At 41.8% G+C, this 22,158-nt stretch overlaps 1 protein-coding gene across 1 annotated transcript in view; it reads right to left on the bottom strand.

Moving 5' to 3' along the window:
- CMYA5 (cardiomyopathy associated 5) overlaps positions 1-22,158 on the bottom strand; it is a 114,375-nt gene that overhangs the window by 88,886 nt on the left and 3,331 nt on the right. The window lies entirely within an intron of this gene.

Raw genomic sequence — 22,158 nt, 5'->3', positions numbered from 1 at the left:
AGCTAGCATGTAGGAATATCTGCAAACGGATCATTATAATACAGTGCAACACATGTGAGAACAGAAAGAATGTGCAAAACGCATCAGACACGTATGTACAGAGACGGAAATTTTTTAAAATTTGGAGTGGATTCAGGCAGGCTGTGTGAATACACGTGTGAAAGGAGGGGTCTGGAATATAATACAGAGTTTAAAAGGCTGATGTAAGGTTTTGCAAGATGAAAATTAGTTTTCCAGGAGGACCAGGTTGGGGGTAATTCAGGTAAAAGGAACAACATAGGCAAGAGGAGGGAGGTGTGACACCATACAGTATGTCTGGGGGTACTTTGGGGCACCTTCAAAAACGTCTGTAATCTCCTTAAAAATCAAAAGACTCAGTGGCACATATGTTAGTATTAGGTAGATGCTTCCAATGCTACTCCAACCCCAAGCAGATTGGAAAATACCCATCACCCTGTCTTTCCCAGGGCTTTAGAACAGTCCTGATAATTAGTTAATGATGGGCTGCACATATATTTGCTATTAAAGGCTGAGATAACTTGAGTCATTGAGTGCCTAAGACATGTGCTTGACCTTACAACAAGGACTAGATGAAGAAGTGATCCATTTGAAAGTACAAGGTTTCAAAATAGTGACTATCTTCCTTCTTTCTTACTCCCACCCCTCCCCAACCAAATTATTACATGTGGACCACATGCCTAAGCTTTTCCATTTACTTCAAGTAAGAAATGTCTACCTGCTAGTGGATAAAGGTGTTATATGACCCATAAGTACAGTGAAATTATAGGAGTTACTTATCTGCCCAGAGTTAAAAAGAGTACTTTGAATTTTGGACTGAGTAATCAATTTATAAATACTTAGGGAGTGGACTTCCCTGGTGACACAGTGCTTAAGAATCTGCCTGCCAATGCAGGGGACACGGGTTCAAGCCCTGGTCCGGGAAGATCCCACATGCTGCGGAGCAACTAAGCCCATGCGCCACAACTACTGAGCCTGCGCTCTAGAGCCCGCGAGCCACAACTACTGAAGCACACGGGCTCTAGGCACATGTGCCTAGAGCCCATGCTCCGCAACAAGAGAAGCCACCACAATGAGAAGCCCGCACACTGCAATGAAGAGTAGCCCTCGCTCGCCACAACTAGAGAAAGCCCGCGCAAAGCAACGAAGACCCAGCACAGCCAAAAATAAATAAATAAATTTATTAAAAAAAGAAAATACTTAGGGAGTATCTATCCATTCAGGGCCTGCATGAGCTGGGGGCTATGTCTCAATTGAATAAATTGCAGGCAGACGTCTGAATGCACCAAAGAGAAGTATAAAACTCATCCACTAAATTCTCCACTATCGTAGAAAACTAAGGGCAAAAGATGCCAGGTCTAGAGAACCAAAGTAAATGACCTACGTACGGTGTGACAGGGCTAGTTCATAGCTTAGTGCCTACCACAAAGCAAAACATGGGCAAGTCAATTATTTGTAGTCTTGGCAGCTCCTCGACGGTGGGAGTTCCTCAGTGTCACTATCGACATTTTGGGCTACATAAATTTCTTGCTGTGGGAGCTAGCCTGCGTGCTCAGTGGCACCCTGACCTCTACCTACCAGATGCCAACAGTACCCTACCCCTAGTTCTGACAACCAAAAATGTGTCCTCAGAATTATACTAGCTGAGAACCACTGGTATAGATATACCCAAGAGTGAAAGAGTAAATGAATAGATAAATAAGTAAGTAAATAAATAAATAAATAATCAACCACGGGCAACATTAACCTTGGCTGAGGATATAAGGAAAAACCACGGAGGATAAGAACATTCCATGTTCTGGGATTCCCAGCTGAGGAGTTAAATACAGGCTTAGCTCTTTAGCACTAGAATTCTTCAACAGCTACTGAGTATTAACACAGAACAGAAACGGTACCCCACCAGCCACTGCTGTCACATTCCTGTGAAAGTTGAGTGGTGGCTACTAAGAGACAGAGTACTTCACCTGAATAGAATGTGTCAGGCTGGGATCTTTTAAAATAAATCAGTGAGTCGGGACAGACTTCTCTCCTGCTGTTCCACAGACTTTTTTTTTTTTTTTTAACTACAATTATAATTCCATAAAAGCACAGAGGATTAGGGCCAATTGATCCAAAAAGTAGGAGAAATTTGATCAAGTTCCCTCATTTCCTTAGTGACCCTCCTGCAATTTTTCTTAAGTTTGCAACAGAGAAAGAGCCATTAAATTGTGACCTTGAAAATAAAAATAATACATTTAAAAATGAAACTCAGCTCCTCTATTAGATGAAACGGGGGTTTGCCCACATGCCTAGTATATAATGGCAACAGTTTTTCTTTTTTCTGTTGTTTTTTAAAGGAAATAATAGTAATAAAACACAACTAAAGATCCCGCATACCGCAACCAATATCCTGCATGCAGCAACTAAGACCCAGCGTAGCCAAATAAATAAATATTAAGACACACACACACAGACACACACAGACACACACACACACCAAAGCCTCACTCCAGCAGATACTAGAGAAATGAGCAAGGCTGGGTGAAAATCCTCCCAGCACTGAAGCTTCAAGAGGGAAGACACTTCTGCCTGTGTCAGCAGAGAGGCTTTGGGGCCAGGGGGTTGGCTGTCCTGGGGCTTTCTGGATCAACCTCACAGAGCTATACCACTGGAGGCACAATGAGGGCGCCCTCCAGCTATGGAGAGAACATCCTTGAGAATCTTGTGTGCTACATATAGAGGAGTACCAGATGTACAGGGGAGAGGAGTTAAACCAGAACATTCTGACTGAGTGACAACCACACACCTTCTCTTTAATTCCCAAGTGCTCCTCCAGGGACTTTTGATCTAGTCCCCAAACTAATGCTGCCAATAATCCCTCAAGGAAAATTAATCATAACGTTACAGTTACTGACAAACCCTCAGACATTTTTTGCTAGATCAGCTCTGGACAATAGCTCATTAACATCATTAACTGTATGGTTTCTGCAAGTGCGGTATTAGGAAGTGTGTTCTTTTGTGCACACGTAAAATGTTTAGAAAATTTTCCAATCTCCATTTTTTTCTTTATTCTCAAATCAATGACCTATAAAGGTTGTGCGGGACACTTTATCTTTTTTAAATATGCATTTTTTATTTCCCTCTCCAATGCAGCCTTAATACGGGAGAACTGCAACCCGAAAGATTCATCTCTCAAGAACACAGTTTACAAAGTCTGGTCATAAAATCTACATTGATAACTAAATTTTGTATCTCTCCTTTTCAACTTTCCAAGCAGTTGTCTGGGTATCTTACATTCTTATACTCATTCTACCTTTAGTGGTTATTACACTTTAATCAAACTCTGTCATGCTAGGTTGGCGGCAGGGGTACCTGATTCCCACAAAGTTGAAAGCACATCAGCAGTATCCTGGCTAGAGCCGGCAGGTAAGAAACTCCGGAAGAACCTATCTGATAGTCTCTCCTCATCAGGCTCAAACACCACTGCTAGGAAGCAACAAGGAATATTTGACCTACAACAAAATGCAGACAGCAAAGCCAACACCATGAAAGGAAGTATCTCAAATTCCAGAGGGAAAAAGAAACAAAGATATTAAATAAAATTCCTGTTGATACGTATTCTAAACTCACACAAGAGAATGCAAGTGGGAAATGCAAACCTCAGTATTACGATGAAAACAGTTTTGCCCTTGAGGATGCCCTGAAATGGGGCCACACTTTGAGAACCCCTGTCCTACAACCTCCTATTTAATGGTTAGCCTAGCATTCTACCACAGGATATAACACTTTATCCAACACCATGTTGTTGAACATTTAGACTGTTTCCAGGTCTTTGCCATTATAAAAGAAGCCTCAACAAACATCCTTAGAGATAGCTCTTTCTGCACATTTGTTTCCTTAGAATTAACACCTCAGGAAGTAGAATTTGAGAGTCAAAAACAAAGTTATTTTTTCAGGCTTTTTATACACACTGCCAATTTTCCCTCCAGAAAGGTTTATTAATTTGCATTCCTATCAGTGGCCTGTGCAAGTGCCTTCCATCCTGACCCACATGCCTATCAGCACCAGGTACCATGTGAGCCCTGTCCCGAGAGCTGTTTTTAGAAAATCGAAATGTGACTGAGCTGGAGGTTAGTGAGCTCTGTCTCTTAGATGAACCACAATACTTGAGATTAACTGGAATTCTCTGCTTGCAGAGTACTTCTCTGATAATTCTACCACAGTGTTTATTTACTGCTACTTTGAATTATTACATTAGTATTACCATGTGTTTTCCACTTCACAATAAGTTTCTTGAGACAGAAATCATGCCTCATTATCACAGAATATACCACAGTGCTGAGCCCATGGGACAGAGACTGCACGGGGTAGTAGTGCAAAGAGCACTCTTCACCTTGGTGAGACAGACCTGGGTTTAAATCGTCGCTTCCCACTTACTAGCTGTGCAAGCTTGGGCGAATTACTTCCCCTTTCTTCCCTGAGCTTGAAGGTCATCACGGTAACAGGGAGACTAATACTTACTTCATAAGACAGCTGTGCTGAAATGCTGTGTGTAAAATGCATCATACCATACTAGGCAAATAACAAATGTTCCATTTGTTTGTTCTCTCCCTTTTCCTTTCCAGTGTTGAACTAACCTGTGAAATCCAAACTCTGAGGATCTACAAATTCACTTTGATTTACGAATAAGCCTATAATTAATGAAGGCAGAAGGCATCTCTTTAACAATGATTACCTCTGGGAAGTGTAACTAAGCAAAATTGACAAGCATTCTAATTATTCTTCCTTGCGTCACTCAATCGTTACTCAGTCTCTCAGTCAGTCAGTTATCTATCAGTGTGTACAGTGCGTTCCAAAGACAGATTACACCCAGTCCCTAAACAAAACAGAAATGTAAAATGAAATCCTTTTTAGTGCCAGAATGCTAATTCTCTGATCACACTGAAACCTGAATTCAGAGAGAAGCCATTCAGAAAGTTATGCTGAGAGAGCTGTTCTAATTGTACATCTCTGTGGCTGCAGGAACATCACCCCGGGCCCTATTCTGGTTCAAAGCTGACACTTATTGCAGTGGGGCTTTAGGACTAGAATATTTTAATGTGACCCTGAAATGTATCCAAATATGAACAAGAAGGCTTTGACATTTTCTGATAACCCAACCAAGGAAATTAGAGAAAAGACACTAGTGAGATAGGTGCAGTCCAGGTTGAAGTTCACTCCTGGTTTTATCTCAAAATTTAAACAAAGCACAAATCAAGAAGAGTCATCTGTGCATCTGGGAGTACACCCCAACAAAGCTGTGGGGTGAGGAGTGTTCTCTGGGGAATAGCATTGCTAGAGATGGCAGTATGAACCCACAAAAATACTCAAGCCAGGGTATCTATACTGGAGGGAGGGAGGGGGAACTGACACTCATTCATGCTTTACTCTGTCCCAGGCACACGTGATTTCCTTGTGCATTTCATATTCTTGTTTACCCCACCCCACTGACACCTACATCTTTCAGAGTCTGAGGCTCAAAGAGGTCAAGTGGTTCTCAGAGGTATATTCTGGAGAACTGTGCGTGCTCAGGCTTTAACTCCAGGAGAGATGTAAAGAAACTCTGGGACTCTGATGCTTGAGGTCAAACTGAGATTGATCAAGAGCTTTTTGCTACCAGCACCTGAACGGTATATGCTAAAGTTGGTGTTAGTTCATCAGAAACTTCTCTTCAGGTCTATAACTCTATGTTCAGTAGACCTTAAAATATTGGCAATGGGAAGGCATGTGGATGGGAAGGATTAGTTCCTTCAGATCTGAGACAGGTTTTAAAAAATATGGGGGTGGCATGTTGTGGTCATGATATACCAATGGCAGCTTTGGGTTTTGATAGTGTGGCTATCGATGTTCAAAAGATTCCTGATGGTGGGGAAAAAAAAGTATTTCTTGAAATGTGGGGCATGACTCCAGCTTTAGGGGGTTCTTTTGACTAGCCCTGAGGAAGGGCACATGTGTAGCCAAGGTCTGTAGGGGAACAAGAATGTTAGAAGAGGTGAGGGAGTCGTGGTATTAAGAAGCAAATGCCCTCAAGCTAGCTTAAATAGAATGGATTTATCTTAAGGAAACAGAGATGTCTCATGAAATCCAAGGGCAGGCAGGAGGGGTATCCAGGTCTCACAGCGAAGAGAAAAAAGGAAAACCACCAGGAATCAAGGGATGTGTCTCTCTGTCTCTGTGTATGTGTCTCTCCTCTAACACAGGTACCTCTGTTTCTCTTGCACATGGCTCAACACAGCTGCCACCAAACGACACCTTCAGTCCCAGAGTCTACAAAATTGTCTTGGAGTTCTTAGGGTTTTTTTTTTGTAACACACAATTTGTTCCCAAGGAGATTAAGCGATACACCAAAAACAAAAGCAGAAGCACCTGGCTTTCTGAAAAGGTGTTTTATTGCTTCTCCCTCTTCCCATCTCTAGATTCCAGAGAACAAAGAGAAAGGGATGGGAAAAGCGACATTACCTCACCTCTGGCTGTTGGCCTAATCTGCCTTGATAAAGGATGGAGCCCTTGTGGGTGACAGGACAGCTTCAAACATCTTTCTCTCTCTTACAGATGGGTAGACAGTAAGGTATACTCACAGAATTCTGAGCCAGGCATTCCTTGTAGGTGCTCTGTTTTGGCTGGATTGTTTTCAGGTTTTAGAAACTCATTTGGGTGATCCTGAATTCAGAGTCTTAGCCTTCCGCTCTGTATAGGGTCTCCTCAAAACCCGTCTTCTATACAAAAGTCCTCCCTTCTTCACAATTTCACTTTCTATGGTTTCAGTTACCCACAGTCAACGATGGTCCAAAAATATCAGATAGAAAATTCCAGAAATAAACAACTCATACGTTTTCAATTGCGTGCCATTCAGAGCAGCGTGATCAAATCTTGCACCATACCGCTCCATCCCACCCCACATGGACATCGTCTGCTCCTGACATCCAACCACCGACATCACACGGGCTCCATGATCCAGATCACCCAAAGCTGATGATCCTGCTACTGACATACTGTCAGGTCAGTAGTAGCCTAACCCTACATCATAATGCCTACGTTATTCACATCCCTTTATCTCATCACATAAGCATGTTACCATCTCACAGAACCACAAGAAGAGTGAATGAAATACAGTAAGATATTTTGAGAGAGAGACCACATTCATATAACTTGTTATAATATATAGTTGTAACTGTTCTATTTTGTTATTAGTTATTGTTGTTAATCTCTTACTGTTCCTAAGGGTTCAGTACTACCTGTGGTTTCAGGCATCCACTGGGGGTCTTGGAAAATATCCACTGTGTATAAAAGGGGACTACTGTACTCTGGGCTCCCTGCCCTGACAGATAGCTTTTATTTAGCATTACACAGCAATTTTTTCTGGATACCATCCCAGATACCAAATTATGCTCAGCAATTTTAGCTAATGTTCTTCTTGGACAGATGTAAATTTAAAATCTTTTTTTAACTAACAGAAAAATAAACTAATAATTTTCGAAAACATGACAACCAATATTCTATGACAAAATGTTATTAAAAAGATCAAAATAACATTGAATAGATCTCCAAAAAGTCGAGACCTGTCCTCAAACCCTTCTCTTCTAAAACTAGCTAAACAGAATTCGTGTCTCCACTTCTAAGTTACCAGAAAAGAGAATCTGACACTACTTGAGTCTCATTTCTCCCCGTGACCAGGGTCAGAGCAGCCCACTTTGTGAGCTGCAGCACAATTCTCCACAGGATTGACCTAGGTATACAGACTAAAAGGATTAGAAGGCAATTAATTTTCTGATAATAGCAAACAGATAGTTGACAGATTTTAATAGGGCTTTGAAACCCCAAAGCAGAGATACCAAGGTACGTAAGATAGGCCATGCTGAGGCCTAAATGAAAGAATTGTTTGTTTGTATCATAAAATGTAAAGTCAAGGCTAGAATAAACAGGGATATTCAGATTCAGTAGATATTTAACGGGAAAAGGTACTTCAACCTTATATGGTTGTATATTTGGTCATTGCTCTGTGTTGTATTTTCAATTAAATTCCTTATGGAAATGTTAACTAGTTGATTTGCTCTGTTGTTTAAATAAAGTGTTGTATATCCATAGAAAAAGCAAAATCTACTGCATCATATGTTAAAAATCCTGAGGGTCAGGTAACACCTGGTGAAAGCCTAGCCCAGTGCCCCATACTGTCCTAGTGGACATCTGACATCCTTTTTGACTGTCCAGCTTCTGACCTCTCTTCCCATTTGGTACATTCCCCACCTTGGGGGTCCTGGAGGAGGTAGATCTGACAGTGCCAGCTACTCGTGATGACCTTCACACCCATTACAGACTGACTTGAGAGCTAGCGACGGAGGAAGTGGAGGTGGGGTTCCTCACTCTCTCTGAAGGTAGTGGAGGTTACAGCTGATGCCATGTTGAGCTGCTGGTATGGAAGTGGAAATAGTATAAACTATGACATCTAGCGCCCAACAGTAATGGCAACTGTTTCCAGAGAACTTTAAAAAAAAAAAAAAAAAAAAAAACAGCTTTATTGCGATATAATTCACATACCATACAATTCACCCACTTAAAGTGTATAATTCACTGGCTTTTAGTATATTCACAGAGTTGTACAACCATCACCACAATCAAGTTTAAAACATTTTCATCACCCCAAAATTAACCCCACACTCCTTAAGCAACATCCCCTAATTCCTCCCCCTATCTCCCTCCCAGCTCTAGGTAACCACTAATCTACTTTCTGTCTCTAAAGATTTGCCTATTTCTGGACATTTTATATAAATGGAAATACACAATGTGATCCTGTGTCTGCCTTCTTTCACAAAGCATACTGTTTTCAGGGTTCATCCACGTTGTAGCAAGAATCAGTATTTCATTCCTTTTTATGGCTGAATAATATTCCATTGTATGAATGTACATTTTTTTTATCCATTCAATCGTTGATGGACATTTCTGTTGTTTCCACTTTTTGGCTATTATGAATAATGCTGCTAGGAACACTTGTGTACAAGTTTTTATGTGGACATACATGTTCACTTCTCTTCAGGATATACCTAGGAGTGGAATTGCTGGGTCATATGGTAACTTTGTTTAACTGTCTGAGGAACTGCCAGGTTGTTTTTCAAAGCAGTTGCACCATTTTACATTCCCACCAGCAGTATATGGGGATTCTGATTTTTCCATATCCTCACCAACACTTGTTATTATTTGTCTTTTTGATTATAGACACCCTAGCAGGTGTGAAGTGGTATATTATTGTGGCTCTGATTTGCATTTCCCTGATACCTAATGGTGGTGAGCATCTTTTCATGTGCTCATTGGACATTTGTATATCTTCCTTGGAGAACTGTTGATTCAGATCCTTTGCTCATTTTTAAATTGGGCTATTTGTCTTTTTATAATTGTGTTGTATAGTCCACCAGACCAGTTTTGAGGCATGGTTTTAAGAGTTGTTCCTGGCTACAATAAACCTACTTTTCAACAATTCTCACAACTCTGTGAGCTATCAACATCTTTTGAATAAAGTCATTTTCTGCTTAAATCGGTCACAGTTTCTATTGCAACTCAAAACACTGACTGGGGGCTTCCCTGGTGGCGCAGTGGTTGAGAGTCCGCCTGCTGATGCAGGGAACACGGGTTCGTGCCCCGGTCTGGGAAGATCCCACATGCCGCGGAGCGGCTGGGCCCGTGAGCCATGGCCGCTGAGCCTGCGCGTCCGGAGCCTGTGCTCTGCAACGGGAGAGACCACAACAGTGAGACGCCCGCGTACCTCAAAAAAAAAAAAAAAAAAACACTGACTGACACAGACTCTGGAACCCAAGGCAGCACCCCTCACCTAGAGAAAATCACTTACATATGTCTCTACCGGCAACTAGAAACCTGTTCAATGTCAGTATTGTTACTAAAGTTTGGGTTTCTGAATTCATGATTCTAAACTCTTAATCTATGCAAACTCAGTCCATGGGAACTTATGGGATTGACAAGTGGAAACTTTGGCAGGTTGAGCAGCAAGGAGGAACTGGAGCAGAGAGAAATAGAAAACTCTTAGGAAGTGGCTGCCATTTCTTGCAGTTTTCCTTCAAGATAAAGTAGGTCATTGATTCTTGTTATTCAGATGATAAGGTGCTGACTGATGCTGGCAGTCCTCTCTCTGCCTTGGTCCTCCATCACCCTGCCAACCTAGGTTGCCATCAGGGACTCCACTAGGATTTTCTTCCAAATGGTCAAATATGTAAATAAAGTAAGAGTCCTAATTCTATCAGCCTGAAACAGGAGGGAAGGGGACAGGGCACAATCTTTAAAAGAATGACACAGGGCTTCCCTGGTGGCACAGTGGTTGAGAGTCCGCCTGCCAATGCAGGGAACACGGGTTCGTGCCCCGGTCCGGGAAGATCCCACATGCCGCGGAGCAGCTAGGCCAGTGAGCCATGGCCGCTGAGCCTGCGCGTCCGGAGCCTGCGCTCCGCAATGGGAGAGGCCACAACAGTGAGAGAGGCCCGCGTATGGCCAAAAAAAGAATGACACAACCCTTGAGGATGTGACATAAACTGGTTAGAACCAACTAGGTCCAAGATGGCGGAAGATTCGACTCCCAGTAGACCTTGAGCCTCACTATATGTTCACTGTACTACATTAGCATGCTAAATGACACACTCACCAGCACCCTCACAGTTCCGAGGCTGACCATACTGGGCATATACCCAGAGAAAACCATAATTCAAAAAGACACATGCACCCCAGTGTTCATAGCAGCACTATTTACAATAGCCAGGACATGGAAACAACATAAATGTCCATGAACAGAAGAATAGATAAAGAAGATGTGGTACATATATACAATGGAATATTACTCAGGTATAAAAAGGAACGAAATTGGGTCATTTTTAGAGACATGGACGGACCTAGAGACTGTCATACAGAGTGAAGTAAGTCAGAAAGAGAAAAACAAATATTGTATATTAACGGGTATATGTGGAATCTGAAAAAATTGGTATAGACAATCTTATTACAAAGCAGAAACAGAGACACAGACGTAGAGAACAAATGTATGGATACCAAGGGGGAAGGAGGGGTTGGAATGAATTGGGAGATTGGGATTGACATATATACACTATTGATACTTGATACTATGGATAAAATAGATAACTAATGAGAACCTACTAGCACAGGGAACTCTATTCAGTGCTCTGTGGGTGACCTAAATGGGAAGGAAATCCATAAGAGGGGATATATGTATACATATAGCTGATTCACTTTGCTGTACAGCAGAAACTAACACAACATTGTAAAGCAACTATACTCTAATCAAAATTTTTAAAAAACAAAAACAAAACAAACAAAACAAAAAGGCCAAAAAGTGGGCAGTGGCCAAATCCTGGAAATCTCCGCCCTTTCTCCAAGATAGGTGGAATAATCCTCCCATTCATTAGCCTATGAAATTACCCAGCTCATAAAAACTACCCACCCCATATTCTGGGGTCACTCTCACCTTTTGAGATGGACTGCATTCTGTCTATGGAGTGTGTATCTCTCTCAATAAATCTACTTCTTACCTATAACTTTGCCTCTGGCTGAATTCCTTCTGCACTGAGACATAAAGAACCTGAACTTCAGTAAGTCCTGAGACCAGGTGTGCAATCTCAACTAAAAGACAGTGGGGGACTTCCCTGGTGGTGCAGTGGTTAAGAATCTGCCTGCCAATGCAGGGTACACAGGTTCGACCCCTGGTCTGGGAAGATCCCACATGCCGCAGAGCAACTAAGCCCGTGCGCCTCAACTACTGAGCCTGCGCTCTGGAGACCACGACCCACCACTACTGAAGCCCGCGTGCCGCAACTACTGAAGTCCACGTGCCTAGAGCCCATGCTCCACAACAAGAGGAGCCACCACAATGAGAAGCCCATGCACCACAACGAAGAGTAGCCCCCGCTCACCGCAACTAGAGAAAGCCCGAGCGCAGCAATGAAGACCCAACGCAGCCAAAAAAATAAATAAATAAAAGACTGTGGGTTCAAGTCCCAATCTGAGTTTTGGCTGGGTTTGAGTCCCGGCCTGTGAGTTCAAGTCCCAGTGTAAGTTGTGCGGTTTCAGGCCAATTGAACTACACATTCGGTTACCAGGCAATTTTAGTTCAGATATCAACACTGTTAACTTTGTGTATGCTTTCTCCCCACCCCCATGCCTCTTTTGATAAGAATATCACTGCCTCCCAGGGCTGTTAGTGATCTGAAGCCAAGGGTTTGGAGAAAGTTGTTTTCTGCAGTTTCCTAGGTAATATCCTTAGCTCCCTCCTCTGTGCAGCATACATAGGGGTGCAGCTATAATGCCAGTCTGCCCTTAGTGCCCTCTCACTACTCTTCTAAGCACTCATTTCCCCTTCCAGGTCCCCTCTTCTCCCAGGAGAGTCTCTTAGATCCTATATATGAAGGTATCTGTTCCAAAGGGAATCCAACCTAAAACAGATGCTGATAGGTTTAAGCTATTAACCTTCTCAAAGGCATTTACATTTCAATGTCATTAATCTCTCTCTGTTGACTTGCATTTTCCAAATTCAAAGACCCCTCTCAGTTCTCATTCTCCCTGTCCTTGCTTTGGCACCTAAGAACAAGGTGTTGAAGAGTGGTATTGATCTGAGAGAAGGAAACCTGAGATCCTAGAATGAAACATTTTGTGTTGCAATCCAACCACTTATGCACTTAACCATTTCTTAAGCACCTACTGTGTGCCTGACACTGTGTTCTAGCTGCTGGGGATGCAGCAGAGAAGAGAAGCAAGGCCCCCGCCCTCATGCAGCTTCCACTCTAGTGGTGGCAATAAACAATAAATACACAAAAAGATACCATTTCAGACAGTGACAGGTGCCATGAAGAGGAATGTGAAACAATGAACAATGCGATAGTGAAAGATGTGAAGAAAGCCCATCAGGCAGGATGGTTGCAGAAAGCCTCTTTAAAAAAGGTGGCATTTCCACCGAAACGTGAAGGGTGGATTTAAGGAAAAAGTGTTCCAGGGAGAGAAAACAGCAAGAGCGAAGGCCTGGATTCAGGGACAGGCTTAGCACAGCACACAGGAGGTTCAGAAAAAAAGCCAGTGTGGCTGGAATGTAGTAAGAGGAAGGGTATGAGATGAGCTGAGAAGTAATGAGGTCAGGTAGGGCCTTGGAAGCCATGGTAAAGATGCAGAGAGGCTATCTTGCCCCAAGTCACACAGTTGGTAAATGGCAGAGCCAGGATGATAACCCAGGTCTTTTCAATCCTATCAAGTGTTTTTGCATTGTAATCTGGTTTATGCCCAAAATGGCGCTAGATGAAGAGAGACTTTACTGGACATTCCAAAACTGTCCTTCTTGGACATTCCAAAACTCTAAGAAGAGACAGGCTGTTGTCTCACTCTCTTCTCTTCATTCTCTCTTAAAAAAAAAAAATACTAGATACGAAAACTTCAGAGTATACCATGCTAAATCATACAAATTCTGTCTTTTAAACAGAGGATCTGAATTTTATAGATATTATAAGTAAATACCTATTGAACATTCATCATATGATCCCATAGAGCATGCAGAGAAGTTATTTTGGTGTTGCTATGTTTGACCTTATTAAAACTCAAGCACACAGGATTGCCTAACATCTTTTTTTTTTTCCCTAACATCTATTTTTAAACATAAGACCTACTCTCCCTATTACACACTAGGAAACTTAATATAGCTGAGGTGCTGGTCAGGATTAGCTACTACATAGATTGTCTGGGGCTTTTATGTTTTGCTTTTAAAATCAGAAGTAAATCAAAATAATTGTTTTTTAAAAGTAAATTTATGCTCAGAAAAAGAAAGAAATTGGCTAATAAACACCAGATGTGTGTTAGAGCTGGTGATGAGCACTGAACTCATGAGTGTTCCAGGATTGGCTATGCCATTAGACTAGGGTTAGAATCCTAGCATACTTACTAGCCATCTGACATTAGGTAAATTACTCAAGCTTGCTAAGTCTCCATTTTCTCTTCCATAAAATGGGAATGAAAACAATGCATATATCATAGAGCTATTGTGAAAATAGACCAAACTAACAAGTGACCATGCTTGGAATAGACTAGCTATTCCTTGAGTTGATGTCGGTTTCCCTTCCTTCTCTGGGTCTCTGTTCACTTATCAGAAGCATAAACAGGTCAGGGAGATGATGCTAAAGTCCTGTCTAGGATAAATGTCATCAGCAGCCAGGCCTTCCAGCAGTATGTGGACCACAGGGCAGTGAAACCTCCTGTTGTAGGCAGATAGAGAAGTTGCTAGCAAGATGACAAGGAGACCAACAGAAAACTCCCAGAGGAAGGAGCAAGGAGGCCTCAGAGACTGGGACTTGAAGGACCGGGATCCTAGCAGAACCCTGCATCTGCTCCCCAGGCCCAATTCATTTTACCAATGCATTTGCTTCAACTAATTACTTGTGAGATTATTTGTTTAATGCCTGCCCTCTCCAGAGACTCAGCTCTAAAGATTAGGAACTCTGTTTTCTTCACTCATTCTGGATCTAATTTACTTTGTTTCGCACACAGTAGGCCCTCATCAAATATCTGTTGAATGAATGAGCCTCTTTTCTTTCAGTAGGTACATTTCTGAAATTGGAGGTGTCTCGAATTTAGCTAAGCAACATGGTGGCATTGCTGCTCTGGCATTCATTTTGTTGGACCAAGTGGCCTGCAGGGGCCTTAAACTGACACCAGCCTCCTCATGTAAGAACATGTCCCGGAGACAGTCCTCATAGTAAGCTCCTGATATGACTTCCCCAACAGTTTTTGTGATCAATAGTCTCCCTCACCTTCCATCGTCTTCCCCTGTGTGCCCCTTAGATAAGACCCCTGTGAAATTTACCAAAACCCCATGCATTTTGGTTTGAATTGACTGATCCAGCCTTAGCCCAAGAACCCCCAAGAATTCCACACATAGACCCTAATAAAGGCATGTGTGCCAGGTTTTGTCTCTCCCTTTGCCTGTACTCACTCTGCCTTGACCTCCCTGTATGGCCCCTTGAGGTACGCTGTGCATTTCCTCCAGGACTTGTGAGTAGTAAACTTCTCTAGTTCAATTTCTCTTGTGGTCTTTTGTTGTTGAATTGCTACTCATGCTCACCATCCGGCACCCTATGTTCCACTTAATAAATGTTAATTTAATGAAGTCATAACAGGAGGAAATTCATTTTATTTACAAGTCAACAATTTTAAGTGCCCTAGTGAACTCAGCCAATAAGAGGAAATTTGTGATGAAAATTTCTGTTTAGCTGTGGATTTTTTTTTTTAAGAGAAGTGTACCCAAACTAAGAAAGCATAGTAATGGCTCCATGAGAGGGCTTTGAGCATTTAGAGTTTGGTAGCATCAATTAACCCTCCCACATATCTTGGACTTTATCAGACTAGGATGTAGAGTTTTGGAACTGAATACACTCCGGTTGCCTTAATAGAGGACTTTTCTCTGGGCAAAATGCAAAGCCTATTCTTATCTGTCCATCTATGATCCAGCTCAAGGGTCAGTCTAGGGGAGGCTTCCCAATGAGTCACAGAAGGTGGGAATGATAACCACAGACATCCTAATTGAACAATCCCTCAGTACTTATCAATGTCCCCTCCAAGCTATTGTGTTTCCAGAGTCCCTGGCTATTGTCAATCCCTGGAAAATGAATGGTCAGCAACTAATGAAATTCTACCTAATCTAACAGGTTCAGCATCCCAACTAAATTTGCTTCTCAAGGGAATTTGGATGACTTGATATTCACCTGCTCATTCATTCACTCATTTATTCATGCCACTCACTTATTAATTCAACAAATATTCGCAGTCCTGGAAATTCTGAGTGATTCTGGATGAGAAAAAGAAAGCTCAAACAGAGCAGTAATTAGCACAAGAGCTGGAACCAGGAACTAAAGAATATCTAATCACATATTGTGTCTGGAATATCTTTCTGCCCAGCTGGAGTATCACCTCTGCAAAATCTTTCTAAATTTCATTTTAAGAAGAATATACTTCTTTTCTCCGTTCCCTTGTTAATATCCTCAGTGTAGTGCTATGACATTATGTTGGAGTTAACTGCTTCCCCTCACCAGGCTGTGAGCTCCTTAAGAAGGAACTGTGCCATTCAACCACCCTTATGTCTCTGGTGCCTTGCATAGGGCCAAGCATATAGAACTCATTATCAGTGGGACAGTTCTCTGCATTCCAGTGAAGTTAATGGATTTCTAGGTATTATCAGGCCTGTACTGTCCAATATGGTAGCCACTAGCCACATGTGGCTACTGAGCATTTGAAATGTAGCCTGGGGGTGGGGAAGAAGAATTGAGACGTACTGTAAATGTAAAACACACATCAAATTTCAAAGACTTGGCACACAAAAATGTAAAATATCCCATTAATAGTTTTTATATTGATCATATGTTGAAATGATAATACTTTGGATATTGAGTTAAATAAACATATTATTAAAATTAATTTCATGTTTCTTTTTACTTTTTTAATGTAGCTGTTAGAAAATTATAAATTATATATGTGGTTCACATTGTAATTATTTTATTATCCAATAGAAATATTGGATAATACTGGGCTACATCAAAGATTACTATTTCAGGTACAAACCACATCCAGTCTCTTATACCTGATTCTCTCTTTTGGTAGCAAGGAAGGGGAATTTGGTTACTTTGTCCGAATTGAGTCAAGGCTTTCACTGAGCCTAGGTTCAGAATATCCAGGGAATATAAGACACTTTTTTTTGGCAAAATTCTATCAGTTAAAATGTCCCACATTTTGGTCGGTTTGCTGTTTTAAAGAAAAAAAATCCAACTCTTGCTGTAGTCCCCTATACGGAGTCAAAGTCTCACCAAGGGCATGTAATACCCATCCAGCCAACACTTAAACAGCTCAATTCCTGGCTCCAAGAGCCTCTGCTTTATCTTCTCTCCTCCCTCAGTCTCTGGCATCCTAAGTAGTCACCCCTCCCATCTCAGCTTTTTCCACTGACCTCAAAAGAGGGCTGTCTCAAATAACACCCTTGTCAAAACACCTAGGTAAGCACAGAAGTGAGAGACATCATATAAATAGACATATGGCAACAGACTGCTCCATACTGATAACAAAAACCATTTACAAACTCCCCTCACCTTCCAATAGGTTTCTTTCTTACAATGATTAAACGTAAATGTCACTAATAAGTTTAATTCTATCCGCTTAGGCAGACTTTTTATACAGGCACTGGCAAAGCTGCAAATGAACATGATTTTTAAGATTTGGGCACTGTTGTAGCAAAAACCTCTGCGCTTAAACAGAGAAATTAAAATTGACCAAAGAAAAGATCCAAAACAAAAATTCTGAAAAATTTCCAAGTGATCTGTGGGAAAGACCAAAAGAGTCAGGCTTCGTCGGACTACAGTCAGAAAAATACAAAAATCATGGATGTCTATTTACGTAACTTCCTCCATACAGGAGACCACAAGCTTGAAACATTTAGTACAGTGTTGGGCACCCAACAGGTGTTCAATGAGTATACGAGAGTACAGGCGCTTACTATTTAATGGGATAATGCAATCACCGTGGTCTTCTTTTCTTTTTTTAACCCTGAGTGGTATGGTAGGCAGAACCCAACTTCCTATTTTACTCTGAATACAATCAGAAGGCCTTATCATGGCCTGCAAAGTCCTACATGATTTGCAACCCAACCACCTCTTAGACTCATTTCCCATCACTCTCCCCTTATTTACTCTGCTCTTGTGTTCCTCAAATAAGCCACACACAGTCCTGCCTCAGCGCCCTTGCACCAGCTCTCCTCTTTGCCTAGAATACTCATTCCTTCAGTCTCTGCTCAAATGTCACCTCATCACAGAGGCTTTCTTCACCACCTGATCCAAAACAGTATAACCCTTATCTGCTGTACTTGTCCTCATATCACTGATTGCCACCTGCCATACTACATATTTGTTTGTTTATTTGTCTCCCCAACCTGGAAAGCCACTCCCAGGAGGGCAGGGACTTGGTTCATTTTGTTCACTGCTGTATCCTTTGTGCCTAGAAAGTGCCTGACACATAGTAAGAGTTCAATAAGTAGTTGTTGAATGAATAAACAAACGAACATAGATTGGAGTCCAGACACCGGGATCTAGTCCTAATTCTACCGCTAAAAAGTTGTGTGACTTTGAACAAATGTTCCCTGAAACTCAGTTGCTGAATCTGTAAAAGGATTGGTTGGGAAAAGATCTTTCTATAGCCTCTCCTAGCTCTCAAATCCTGCAGGTTTTATAGAGATGCTTTTTACATACAACTTTTGTATGAAGTTTTAGCAATATGAAAATCTTTTTCTTATATCCACAAACAATGAGCCCTCTGGGCACTTCATTATGATTGAAGACCCTGCTCCAAAGGCCCTGGATGAAGTCTTCCCCCATCCTTCCAGGCAGGATAGACCTCAGGACTTCCTGTCTACTTTGAGGTGTTTCATACAGACCTTTTCTTCCTTATATCTCTTATAACAGTTAACGACATAATTACATTTTTCTGTTTCTCCACCTAGAATGTGACTATCTTGAGGACAGTAATGGAGTCTTAGTAATGTTTGTATCCCCAGCACGGTCCTTGGCAATTAGTAGGCATTCCATGAATGTTTAGTGAATGAAGGAACACAGGAAAGCCAAAGTGGAATAGGACCATTTCTCATACCGAAAATGGAGACATCACTCTCCCCTCATTGATGAATGGTGGGCAGAAGGTAGCTTGGCTGCTAGTAATGATTCATCTGAAGGGATGTAAAGAAATTAAAACTTACCGGTAACCTACTAAAGGCCAAGCACTCTTACACATGTTCACATAGTTTATTTAATCCTGTGACAACCTATGAATTAGAAATTATCACTAATTATCCCTTTTTATCAATCTGTAAAATTATCCCAATTTAGAGATGAGAAATATGGAGCTCAGAGAGGATGGGAGATTTGCCCATGATGGAATGGCAAACAGGGTTGCCACTCAGGACTCTTCCTGCCAATGATATTCATATCACTGAATGATATATCAGAAGGGTAGTTCTCTAATCTAATACAAATACTGGCATGTATAATGGTGAGCTTCCCTGCACTTTACAATTAAAGGTGATTTTTTTCCTTGATTCAGAAAGGTGGCTATAGATAATTCTATATATTATTGCTGGAAGAACAAAGAAAGGATGCACAACCAGATGATGCTTTGTACCTTTTGAGTTTTTAAAAGTGAAGTTTTTTCCTGATAATAAAGTGCACTGTCTGTTCATTACAGAAAAACCAAAAAATATAGTTAAAGAAAAAAGTTTAGTCGACCATTATCCCATCACTCAGAGACAATGACTATTAACCTTTGTTTAACCTTAAGGTTAATAAAGTTACTATAACCTTTATTATGCTAAGCTTTATTAACCTTTTAAGCCTTTTTCCAATACACACTTTATTTTATAGTGAGATCGTTCTAAATTATAAAATGAACTTTTTTTCAAATTCAATATATGCACTTCCCATAATGTTAGAAATCTTCATAAATAACATTTTAATAATGGCTTAATAATACCAAAAGAGATGCCATCATCAATCATTCTGTTATTATTACTTAAGCTATTTCCATTCAGTTACTTTCATGTTACTTTCATGCCTCTCAATTAAAAAAAAAAAATCAGTCTGTAATTCAACTTCTGCAAATAGTTCTGATCTTTGAGGAAACACAGAGACAACTTTTCCATTCAAGAAGAGGAAAACTCCCATTATTATTCAGAATAGTGAATAAAAGGTCTTTCCCTTTCCTCCAATAATCTTTCCATATAGAAGTTAGTTGGAGCCATTCAAGTTTCCCCTACAGTAAGAAAGGGTCTTTCCTCCAAAAGAAGGGAGGTGTGGAAGTCTAGCAGTGGCTGGGAGTAAACAGACAGAGGCTCACATCTTGGTTCTTACATTTACTTGCCTTATACCCTCAGTAAATTACGTAAAGCCTCGGTTTCCTCACGTATAACAGGACAGTTACCTCACAGCGCTGCTGGGAGGGTTTAAAACGAGAACTGAGCCTGGCACGGAGTGAGCCCTTTTTTAACTGTAAAACTTGGATGCAAGATCTGAGAGGAAGAATGTCTCATCATTCTTCCTTCCCATAAATTAGAGAATATTCGAAGCTCTCACCTCTAGTCTCAGAAGAAAGAAGAACTTTAGGCCATATTTGTAAACTCACGCCCACCAAAATGGTTTGGTTTCTGATCACACTTTGAGGTTAGAAAACATTCAAGAACTCCCACTTCCCAGAGGAGTTCCTGCCAACAGAAACCTCTCTCCTGAAAGAGCCTACAGTTGCCACCTCCCTTCGCCTTGCCCCACCATGGAGCAATCCCTACATATCTCCCTTCCTTCTCTCTGCTGCTGCCTCTCTGCCCTGAGCCCTCCCCAAACACAACTTTCCAATCTGCCCGTCAGTCTCCTTTCTCAATGACACCAATCTGTTCTCCTAAATCCTCTCCAGAAGTTTACTGATTTCTTGTTACCCATGTCAAATCTAAAATGTTTTAAATGGGATGGCTTTCAAGGCCTCCACCACCACCATCTACCTCTTCCCCCATATTTCCCTCCACTCTACATTCCGACGCTTGGCCTGGTGTCCACCTTATCATCTGTAGTCAGAGCAGGCTGACATTTACTGCAGATAAATCATGCCTTTACCTGAAGATCTTGACCTTTGGCAAAGGGCAACACAACCCCAAAGTGGTATTTTGAATCTCTATCAGCTGCTCACATTTTAGAGTAAACGAGTTTTCAGATTCTTGGGTGGCAGGGGTGCAAATTTTGCTTGGGCAAAAGGATATGAGGATCCTGGATGCCATTAAGGGAAAAGGCTGGATTGATAGACTTCCCCTTCTCAGTACTGCCCAGGAATCACAGGTCCCTACTCCTGTTCCATCTCCCACAGGTGCCTTCTCTTCTGCGTCTCCTTTCTGCAATTCTTGCCCATTCTCCAGGGCCTAAGTCATGCCCACTACTTTTGAAGGCAGCCGCAGATCTACACACTCTTCTGACCTTCCACGGTACCATGGTCTGTCCTTCCCTCCCCTCTCGTGTATTCAGCACATTGTCTCATGGTCCCCATATTGCTTCCTAACTTCTTCCATAAAGTCTTTGAGGGCAGGGACTGTGCCTGCTCCCCACTTGGTAAATATGTGACCGATATTCCAGACTTCTTATCTGACTGACAGTTCACCCTAATCAATGCCCCTCTGTGGGCTGTTTCAGCTTCAGCTCTGCTGTCTTTGGTTGGGCGGCACTTTTAACTTTGGGTAAGATGGGCGCTCTGCAGTGCTGCACAACCATCTGTCCCCTACAAAGCCTTTCTACTGATATTAATAGATTTAGGAAGGGACACAACTGACTAACAAACCGAAAAACAAACAAAAAACCTAAAACTAAAAACAAACACCCTACCCCCATCCCCATACTCAGAGAGAACAAGGAAAGGTAAAAACAAATCCAAATCGAGAGGAGATGATTCCTGCTGTTCTCATTTTAGGGCCTACAAGAAAGAAGGGAGGCAGGGGGACCCACATTTGTGTATAGTTATTACCTAATTGTATTCACATGTAATGTTGATAAATGTTTGAGACCAAAAAAAAAAAAAAAGCAGAATTTTAATAACAGGGGTGACTGAAATTCATGCTTCTTTTTTTCCAAAGAATGTATGGGCGTTTGTACCAAAATTAAGTCCTCTTCTAGCAACCTAGGTCAGTGCTGGGCATCCAGGAGACTTTCAGTCCTTTGAAGTTTCCAGAACGGCTTCTCGGCCTCCACCCCACCCCATACCCTCTTCTCCTCTAGCTCAGGCTTTCAAGATTGTTCCTAGGCTTTGGGCCAAACGTAGGCATTTCTGCGCAAGTCTGCAGTTCGGCAGAACCCGAAGTAAATCCCCAGGAATAAACAAGAGCAGCAGCAAGTCACAAGGAGCCGGCTGGGGGGAGGGGGTGGTAATGAGGGCGGAAAGGGGGTTGGGGAGGGATGAATTTTGCTGCTCCAGCCGGGCCTGTCACTCCAGCTGACAGCAAGCACCTTCACCTTCAAGTTCTTCCCAAGGCAGCGCCCCCAGAGAGAAAGTGCTTAGCTCGAGGGAAATGAACCCCAGCGC

Source organism: Delphinapterus leucas, chromosome 3, assembly GCF_059928025.1.
Source record: "Delphinapterus leucas isolate spDelLeu-1000000601 "Yukka" chromosome 3, BTC_Dleu_Yukka2, whole genome shotgun sequence".
Taxonomy (NCBI): domain Eukaryota; kingdom Metazoa; phylum Chordata; class Mammalia; order Artiodactyla; family Monodontidae; genus Delphinapterus; species Delphinapterus leucas.
Note: the sequence above shows the minus strand (reverse complement) of the source record. Positions and strands in the feature narration are given on the sequence as shown.